We start from the raw sequence: 10,066 nt of genomic DNA on the forward strand, positions 1-10,066 counted from the left end.
CCAAAAAAAAAACCAAACACAGCAGCAAAATAAAAACTGCACCAGGATTGGAAGAAAAACAAAATAAAGCCGAATCTAAATCATGCACCAGAGGCAGGGAGCTGCTTGAGTCAGTTGTTCACGATTATTCATTCTCTGGGAGTATGTTCAGGATCAGTGCTTCCTTCTCTTGCTGTGGAAACAGTATCTCACACACACACACACACATGCACACACACACACACAAAAAAATAGCAGCAAGAACAACGGCAGCTCTAGGGTTTTGGTGCAAACGACTCCACCTAAAACCATCCAAGGCAGAGCCTGGGGAAGGGGAGGGGGGTGGGGGAAGGAGGCCCAATGCCAACTGAATTTTAAAAAATAATAATAATACGCTTAAAAAAGAAAAAAAAATCCCTGGTTCAGAAAAAAAAAAAGCAAAGCTGTGACCTCCACCTGGGGCTGCCTTGCTGCTGGTATAGACTCGACCGCCCCAGCCCTAGCAAAAGCAGCAAGAGCAGCAGCATATTGGGGGCTGTGTTTCCTGGAGACTCGTGGATCAGCAGCAATGCAGTGTCTGTGTCTCTCTATCTGTCTCCCTCGCTCTCTCAGTCTCACGCACTCCCTCTCTCTCCCTCGCTCACAAACACACACACACACACCCCTCACCCTAGAAAACAACTGATCTGATTTTATTTCTTCCCCCGGCAAACCTCACTCCATTAGGTCTCCGCTTGGTTTTTGGAATAAGTCCCGCATCTTGGCTCAGAGAGATGCTCTTTGGGAGGCTTTGATCAGGACTGTCAAAGAAAGGATGGGGGAGGAGGGGTCCTTTTTTTTTTTTCCTCCTTTTTTTTTGTATCTCCAGTCTGAGGCAAAAAGGGGTCCTCCTGCTGCCCCCTTTCGTCCTGCAGTGCCCCCTCCCCGTCTTCCTGTCTTCCTAAGGGGTTTAAATCTTGCTTATTAAGGAGAACAGATCCTGGGCTCTCAGCTCAGCTCCTTGCTCAGCTTGGATTTAAAGAGACAGGAACTGCGTAATGTGGAGACTCCCAGAACAGAGCTCTACCACCTCCTCGGAGATAGGAGGCTAATCTCAGACAAACAGGCCATAGGGTTAGCCTTCAGCACCATGCATTTTAATGGCAGGCTGGAAACTATCAGCGTGGAGAGGAGGGATTTCCTAGACGAAGGCAAGCCAGAGGGCTTGCTCCATTTGTTTATTTTTGTTCCCCCTCCTCCCTGCTTTAATCCCACTCTCTCCGGTCTCACGGTTTTTATTACCGGCTCGGCTGTTTGCAGGAAAGGGAGAGGGGTCTTCTTTGAATGCGTTGTTTAACATCACGGGAAAGTCTTTGGGGCAGGAGCGTCTACCTGGCCCAGCACCCTGCTATTGCAAAGCCCATTCATGTATGGTTCATTCTTATGATTCGTTATTGAGGTTTTATGTACGTGCCTCACTGTAACTCCTCAACCCCTGCCACTGAATTCACGCTAAAGTTGTCTTTCCCCTGGAGCCCACTTCATTTCAGCAATATCCCTTGGTGGCAGGGAGCTTGGTGCTCCTGCTACTTTAAAGGAAGGCAGGCTGCAGGTGAAGCAGAGGGCAATCAAGGGAGCCACGTGACTCAAAAGGGGCCAGGCTTGCAGCATATAAGCCCAGGGTTTGAGCTGGGCAGGCAGTCCAGCCCTGGGGCCAGGGAGCTCCTGCGCAGAAGGGCTGCAGCAAGGCTCCTGGCTAGTGCTTGAGCTGGGGTAGGCAAGACCTGTGGTTCAGGGGTTGAGGCCGTAGGGGTGGTGGCAGTCTCTCAACTGGCTCAGGAGTGCAGGGTCCGAGGCATGAGACCAAGGCTGAGGAGCAGGGCCACAGCCGTTGAGTGATGAGAGCAGGTAGGGCTAGTGCAGGGTGAGAACAACCAGGGTCAAGTACCTGCAGCCCATGAAGGGCAGAGTCTATTGAAGGTAATGAAGCCTGAGCCCAGAGGGGAGAGGTCTGCTCCCAGGGGGGCAGAGAATGCAGGCCTAAGCCCCAGAGAAATTGAGATTGTTCAAGGTGCAGAGGCCCAAGCCCAGGAGGCGCCAGTAATGGCAAGGATCCCATGCACATGCCTGGATGGCTGCATCATGTTTTCACCTCATCCTGATTTGATCCAAGATGTCTAATCTCAGCTTAGATCCAAGGGCACTGTTCAACAGGCACTCAGTTTAAGCTTGAATTAAACTTTAAGCACATGCTTGGAATGTGTTGAAATGAAATACATGTTTAGTGTAGATTCACTGCTGAACAGGGTACCTGAATCTGTAACTGCTCAAATTTGGGGAGGATTTAGAGACATCTGTATTGGTATTTAGCATACCTATCCACTGAAATACATTAGCCTTAGATAGTAATATATTTTAATATATATGTTACTGTATAACTGTGTATGCGTGCATGTGTGTATATCAAGCAGTGGGCCAAAAGGATGCAACAGGAGCTGCTGGAATATTTTTTGTTGAGATCTTTTTTAATAGAAAATCTCTTCAATTAAATGAAAACTCTCATTAAAGAAGTGTCTGTTTCACCAGTGGGTTTTCATTTAAAAAAAGGGAAAGAAAATGCAATCTGCAAGTTTTCAGGTTTCAGTAGCAATCAAAAATGTCATATTATATATATATGTGTGTGTGTGTATATGTATATGTATATATAGGGAGAGAGAAAGAGTGCCTTAAATATATATATTTAAGAAAACCACAAGAAGAGGAAAAATGATCATTTAAATTTTTGTCCAGACTTTTTGCTAGAAAACACATCCATGTCTGTCCAGCTGTAGATACAATATGAAAGCAGAGTGATGGCTGGCAAGCATCAGAGCTCTTCTCTTTTCCCTCCAGATGGTTTAAAGCATCTTCCCTGTATTTCACATGTCAATTATCAATGCTTTGACTATGACCAGCCCCCCATTCAAAGGAGTCTGGTACTGTATAGAAACCAACTTACAGTGCATACTTACCCACCCCAGAAGCCACGGCTGGCCCATGCACTGAGGAAGTTTGCTCTGAACAAAATATAAATGATGCTTACAATAAAAAAGCAAGCATGGAATGAAACCTTGTAAGAAATATCAGGATAGACTTTCTTTTAAAATACTCTGGAGACCTAGCTGTGGGGTGAGTGGTCGTCTTAGTAGCCAGGTGATTTGGCCTGTGTTAGGATTGTAAAGCTTGTATTGTTTTAGGCAAAGCACCACAGAATCATAGCATCAGGGACAATGAGGGTTGAAGGGACCTCAGAAGGTCACATCTAGGCCAACGCCCTGCTCAAAGCTATACCATGCCATCTTCAAAGCTATACCATGCAATATTCAACGTATACCATGCCATCTTCAAAGAAGCAGGCGGCTCCCGCAGTGAAGAATACCCCTGACTGATTCATTATTTCCTTACGGATTAATTGAAATTTTATGAACCTTGTGTCTCTCTCTCCATGGGTCCTTAGGGCCCTGTGTGGCTGCGGTGTGCAGGAGGGGCCAGAGGGACCTCCTCGTGGACCCGTTTGGACAAACACCTGTTACCCGGCTGTCTGTGATAATGCGACTGGACACAGGGACCCAGGACTCTCTTTCCAGTCCTATGTCCCTCTGCTGTGTTCGGTGCTTGATGGGGTGGGGGTTGCATTTCAGTATTAAAGAGCCATATAATCTCCTCTCAGGGCCAGGTGTTTCCAAAGTGCTTAACACCCAGAGTCACGGGCAAGATTTAAGACATCCACAGAGTCCATTTAGGCACCAAAGTGGCAAAAGAGCTGAGCCCCCCTGGTGCATCCCAGGCACTGCTGGCTTTGGATCAGCCGTCCTCACCTGAGCACTTGGAGACCTGGCCCTAGACGCTCCTGTGGAAAGGGGCAGAAAAACTGCTCCTTTTGGGCTTGTACCTGTGCCCCACAGCATCCACCCCATCCTTAAGCCTTGGGAAATGTCCCTCTGTGTGCCACCGCCCATGTGGGTTTCCAGCATCCATGTGCACCATCTCTCATTCAAGGGGACCCTAGGGAGATTCAGCAGTGGATTACCTGGTAGGTCCCGGGGATGATCTGCACCTTTCCTGGGGCTTCCCAGGAGATTGCTTAGCCAGTTAGGAGACCCCCCCATAGAGCGTGGGATGCAGCGGCCATGCATCTGTCCCCCTCGCTTTGGTTTTCTCGCAGCAGGGTTCGCTCTTCTCCAAAATCTGCTCATCTCCACAAAGCATTCCTCCGTGCTTTCACCCTGCCTCCCCCAGGGTTCCTTGTGGCTCCATTCTCGTTCATCCATTAGTTCAGCACTTCCGAAACATTTACCAGTATCGTTCCCTGAACAGCCCCGTTATTCCAGTTGCAGATCACAAGCGTGATGGGAAGAGAGTCAGGATCCATGTTTTATTTCCATGGCTTGACATCAGCAGACATAGTTTTGGACTGTGACTGCGCTGGTGAGCTGGCAGCACGCGCTGCCCTTTTTTCTCTGGGGGACGGCATTGTTAAGGGATGAGGAAAGCTCCCCGTGCACGGCCAGCTCTGCCATTTGTCTACTACTAGATCACTCTAGCAGGTGAAGTGAAACAGCAAGTCTTGACAGCCAGACTTCTCTTGCTCGCTTGTAAAGGGCCGTACCCAACGGAGGATGGAGACTATGCAGAGTCCAATCCATGCACTTCTTGCCCCTTCCCACCAAAGCCCCTTGGAAAAGTACTTGAGGCACTTCTGCCTTACTATTTTGTCCATGCTGCTTCTTGTTTGCCCTCTGCTTTCCCATCAGGCCCACACCCACTGCTTTTATGGATCCAAATTCCCCCCCTAGTCCAAGGTCCAGATCCATGGAGCCTGCCTTCACTCATCTTCCCATATACTTTACAGGCTGCAGAAGGCTAGGAGGAAGCCCTGAAGGCCACATAACTGTGTGGCTCTACTGCTTCAAGGGAGGGACAACACCCATGGGAAGATGGACTCTTCCCACATGTGGTCCCTGGTGCTTTTCTCAGCAACACAGCACCAAGAGCAGAGGTGTAGATACATAGCTACAAGAGTCTGCTTCTGTCCCAAAGCTCTGGGACCTGGGGAGGGGAGTTGTTTGGTCACCCCTGCTTCCTCCCAGAAAAAAACCTGCTTACTTGGATGTTGCACATGGGCTAGGGTTTTGCTTGGAATAAATGCACACCTTGAGCCTCATCATCTCCCCAACTTGCTGCCTTGGGGAGCCCCTCTGCAGCTCATCTCCAGGCACTTTGCCTTCTGTTGGTTTTGGGGGGTCTCAGTGGCACCTTTATTAAATCAGAGCAAATGCCCAGAAATCTGCAGGCATTTCCTGCTGGCAACGTGGCAGGTGGCGCAACTGTACCAACGAATGTCAGGCTCACCTGCCCGAACACTGCAGCATCAGGCAAATTGCCTGTCCATTCAGTGCTGTCCCTTGTGGTCACGGCACCTTTCAATAACAGCTTGTGGTCGCATGAAAAAAATCCCTCTACCTCTTATTCCCATTTCTGACAAGCAAACTCTATGACCCAGAGCCCTGGATCTCCCCTTTGGCTATTGGCTTGACTTCGCAAGTCAGTTCAAGGTGAAGCCGGGTGAGATGGGCAAATATTAACAGCAAGCGGGGAATTTTAGAGGGACTATGGTGAGGCAGAGAGTCTTGCTTTCCAGGTAGAGTTGTACAGTTTTGGGGGAAAGGGGGATCCATTTTAGGAGTAGGAGAATCGATCTTCCAGGGAGCAAGTTGGGTGGGTGTATCAGGAAGGCATCAAACTCTTAACTGAAGGCTGAGGGTGAAAAGAAGGAAGAAATGAGTGCTCACTGAGCACAGAAGAAAGGTGCTGAGGACAAAATTAATCAAAGGAGGTGAAAAGATGAAATTCTTTAATGGGCTATGCCCCAGCGCAAGGAGCCTGAGTTACAGACAAGAGGAGTTGGACTTGCTCATTTGCAAGCATGAATTCAACCTACTTGGTATTACTGAAACCCGGTGGAAAGAATGACTTGTTGGAAATACCAAAATCACTGCTTCTTGCCTCTTTAGGAAAAACCAAATGGGCAAAATGGGCAGTGGGAGCGGCTGGCACCTATGTCAGAAACTGTTTCCAAGGCACTGACGACTCCAAAGTAAATGACCTAGACTGCCCATGGGTTAAAGTTCCCACAATTGAAAAGACAAGAGAGACTATTCGTTCAGTGTCCAAAGCTAGTCCCTTAAGCACCTCTCGATAATATACGGGGAGAAAGGGCTGAGTGACCGTGAGTGATAGTAACTGGAGAGACCTATACCAAAGATCTCACATTGTCAGCACTGAAACATCCGTGGATTTCCTAAAAATGATGATGATGATTTCCAAATGCGAAATGCGTGGGTCAGTTCTCCAGTAGCTGTCAGCATGACAGATAAAGGTGAACTGATCACAGGGTTAGGCACAAGTGAATTTGATTGTTGTTTGTTATATGGAAACAGAATATGATTCAAACCAGTAGACTGTGTACTTGGTGCTTTCAAAGAGCTAATTTCATAATCTATTACAATTATAGGTGAATTTGGGTGAGAGAAAAACTTCAAATAGAAATGTGAATGTAATTAGGAATTGTTTAAGACATTTTTACTAGCTGCCCTGAATGCCATGATCTCACAAGTGAGAGTGAAGGCTACGGGAGTTTAAAAAAGCAACAACAGGCTGGCTTACAGAGAGGAGGTGAAAGCAGCTATAAAAATAATATCAAAAACATAAATAGCAAAAAGATGAAAAGGGAAGTTGATGATAATGACTCTACATCAAAAGCTAGTAACTACAGGGACTCGATCAAAGCAGCCAAGACACAAGGCAAGATCTGTGGTCAGCAAAGATAAGGACAACAACAATAAATTTGTTCAAGCATTCAGGAACAAAAGGGATCTTAACAACAGCACCGGGCCACTGCTAGGTGGAAGTCGAGATGTATCAATAATAATGCAAAAAGGCCGGCATTTTCAGTCAACATTTCTATTCTGCCTTTGAGAAAAAACAGAGAGGGTCTAGTCATGAAATCCTTTGCATTTCAACAGTAAATAAGGACAATATTAAGCAACCATTATTAATGTACCTTATTAATGTACATTATTAATGTACTTTCAAATGAGCAGATCAGAGAAACTGGCATCCAAGAGTTCTAAAAGAGATGACCTGGGAGTTCTCTGGGCCATTAGTGTTGATTTTCAGCAAGTCCTAGACCACTTACTGAAGCCCCAGAGGACAGGGAGAAAGCCAATGCTGTGTGGATAGTCAAAAAGGGTGAATGGGATGACCCTAATGATTACAAGCCTGTCAGCCTGAGAACTATTCTGAGCAAAGTAAAGGAACAGCTGATGACACAAGATGCAACAAAGAATTACAAGAGGGTGATGTGATTAATGCAATCAACATAAGGTGATGGTTAACGGATATCATCCAACTAATTGATCTGTTTTTATTGATAAGTTTACAAGTGATAATATTGATGCAATACCTTTAGACTTCAATAACGAATTGGTTCCCTATGACGTTTTGATTGAGAAACTAGAACAATACAAAATTGGTATGGCACCTGATATATAGATTTATAAATGGTTAAGGGATAGGTTTCAGATTTGATCTTAAACGGTGAACAATCCTCAAGCAGTGTGGCCGCATGATATTTAAGATTTTTTATCCATAATTTTGGAGGACCCATACAATTGTTGCTAATAAAGTTGAAACAGAGAATAGTAGTTGTAGTAAATAATGAGGGGAAGATCACTGGATGATGTGGTATATGGGGTTCAAGCAGACAATTTGTGTTTTCCTGGGGCCAAATGTAAGATCATAGGTTTCGGCACAAAGAACACAGGCCAGATTTACAAGGCAGGGGACGTATCCTGGGAAGAAGTGGCTCTGAGAAGCGTTCTGCTCAGCGTGCAAGGTAAGGCTAATGTGAATGGACTTTGATGTCCCAATAGGTGAGTGCAGGGCACAGAAGAGAAGTGTTGTTATCTCTCTGCTTGGCACTGGTGCGCTCACTACTGGACCACCATGCCCAGTTCTGGTTGCACAACTCAAGACAGTCGCTGATACATTGGAGAGGAGCCACAAGAATGCTGAAAGGACTAGAAAACCTGCCTTACGCTAGGGACATACAGTCCACATAAACTGGTTAAAGTGATCAGAAACTGGTTTAAAACTATAACAGAATACAAGTTCAGGGCACATAAACTGGTTTCTAAATAGGCCAAACCAGTTTAAGATAGACCTAGAGGAATGTAGCATCAAACTGAACTGATTTAGTTAACATCAGTTCGCTTCATCATCGCTTCAATCTACTTGGTTTGGAGAAATTGTGTCTGATTCAGTCTTTGGCTTTTTGACGGTCTGTACTGTGCCACAGTGGTGGACTGAAGAGGCGTAGCGAAGAAAAGGTTAAGAGTTGGCCAGATCGCAGTCCCTACCTTGTCAGTAGGGAAGAGAAACTTGAAAACAGAGGGCCCATTAGTGTAACAGAAAAGGGAGAACAAGACCCAAAAACTGGAAGTCAAATATGTGCACCTTCCGTCCGATCTGAAGTCACCTCACTTCAACAGTAAAGTTATTAAACCATTGGGACAGCTTACCACAGGAGAGGGTAGGTTCACCATAGCTAGGTATAGTTCAGGTCAGATGGGAATAAATGCAGTGAAGCCTGATGACAGCTCTGCTAGGCAGACTAGATGATGCCAGCGTCAGATTAGATGGTCCCCTCTGAGTTTATGAAAAAATGGAAAGGCGTCTTCCCTCATGCTAGCAATAGACAATGTGTTTTAGTGGCTGAATACTGTTTTTTACCAGTTCTTAGTATTTTTTCATTGTTCCCTAATTGTTTCTTCCCCATTATCTCCAGTCCATTAAAGAGTGATGGTGCCTTGTGGAAAGCATTAGACCACGTTCTATTTAGAAACAGATCCTGTGATGTGTGGCATATTCTGTATTTTCTTGTGTCCCCAGATACTGCTTGTGATTCCACACTTGAAGTGTCTCTTCGAAGGCAGCAATGTGAAGCTCTGTGTTTATTGCATCTCAGTTATAACCGATCCTGTCTGCTGACTTTGAAAGTGAAAATGCATGGCTTTTTCCTAATGACCAGCAGTTTGGACCCCTGCTGCGATTTCAAAGTCAAGCGGGCTTTTTCATGCCTACTCAGAAAAATTCTGCAAGTCAGATTCTGTGCCGAATTAACCCTGAGGAGCTCTTTTGGCTTCAGATTGTGCCCAGGGACTGGCATTTGACGTCTTTGGGCAAAATTCCCCTTTCTGAGCTGTAGTGTGAAGCTGTAGCTGCAGCGCAGATCTGTAGCAAACTGAGTGCTTGTTCTGCATGCGAAGTTCTCATTGATGTCTATGGTACTGATGCGTGGAATTGGTAGGAGAGAGAAATGCTGTGGGGGGTCAGCGCTAGCCAGGTGAAAGGACAGGAGGGCATCCACTGCCACAGAAAAACCATCTCTGGCAGCTGGGGGATGGGGTACAAAGTGCTCCTATGCTTTCCCCCAAATCTGCAGGGAGGCTAGTCTGCTGGTCTCCAGCCGTAGGAGATACAGGGAAGTATTATGGAGTGAGGTCCGACGTGAGCTGCATTTTTTGGTGCTTGTAGTCCCCATCAGGCAGTGACAACTATGTACTCCTGCCCACATACATTGTCCACAGCCTTGGTCCGCATGGCTGGAGGGTCATGTGTGATCTGCTGCCAGTCACAACACAGGTGTCTATCTATCTATCTATCTATCTATCTATCTATCTATCTATCTATCTATCTATTAACATTGCTTTTCCAGCATGCAGCCCTGACTTTCTCCTCACTTACACTGATGTAAATCCAGAGGAGCACAACCAAAGCCTGTGCTAGTTTCCAGTGGAGGTAAGGAGGGCATGTGCCTGCTGTGAATCTGTCTGAGGCTTGTTCCTATTGCGTATCCCACCCTGGGTAAACGGCATCCCAGTGCAATCACCATGCAAAGATCAGCCTGAAATCCTTGCGCGTTACCAGTTCTCATAACCTCTGAGTGAAAAAGTACCTCTCTGGAGACGTCAATGCTTTTCATTTTCATTCTGCCCCCCTCTTTTCC

Source organism: Gavialis gangeticus, unplaced genomic scaffold (assembly GCF_001723915.1).
Source record: "Gavialis gangeticus isolate Ggan-Ray unplaced genomic scaffold, GavGan_comp1, whole genome shotgun sequence".
NCBI classification, from domain to species: domain Eukaryota; kingdom Metazoa; phylum Chordata; order Crocodylia; family Gavialidae; genus Gavialis; species Gavialis gangeticus.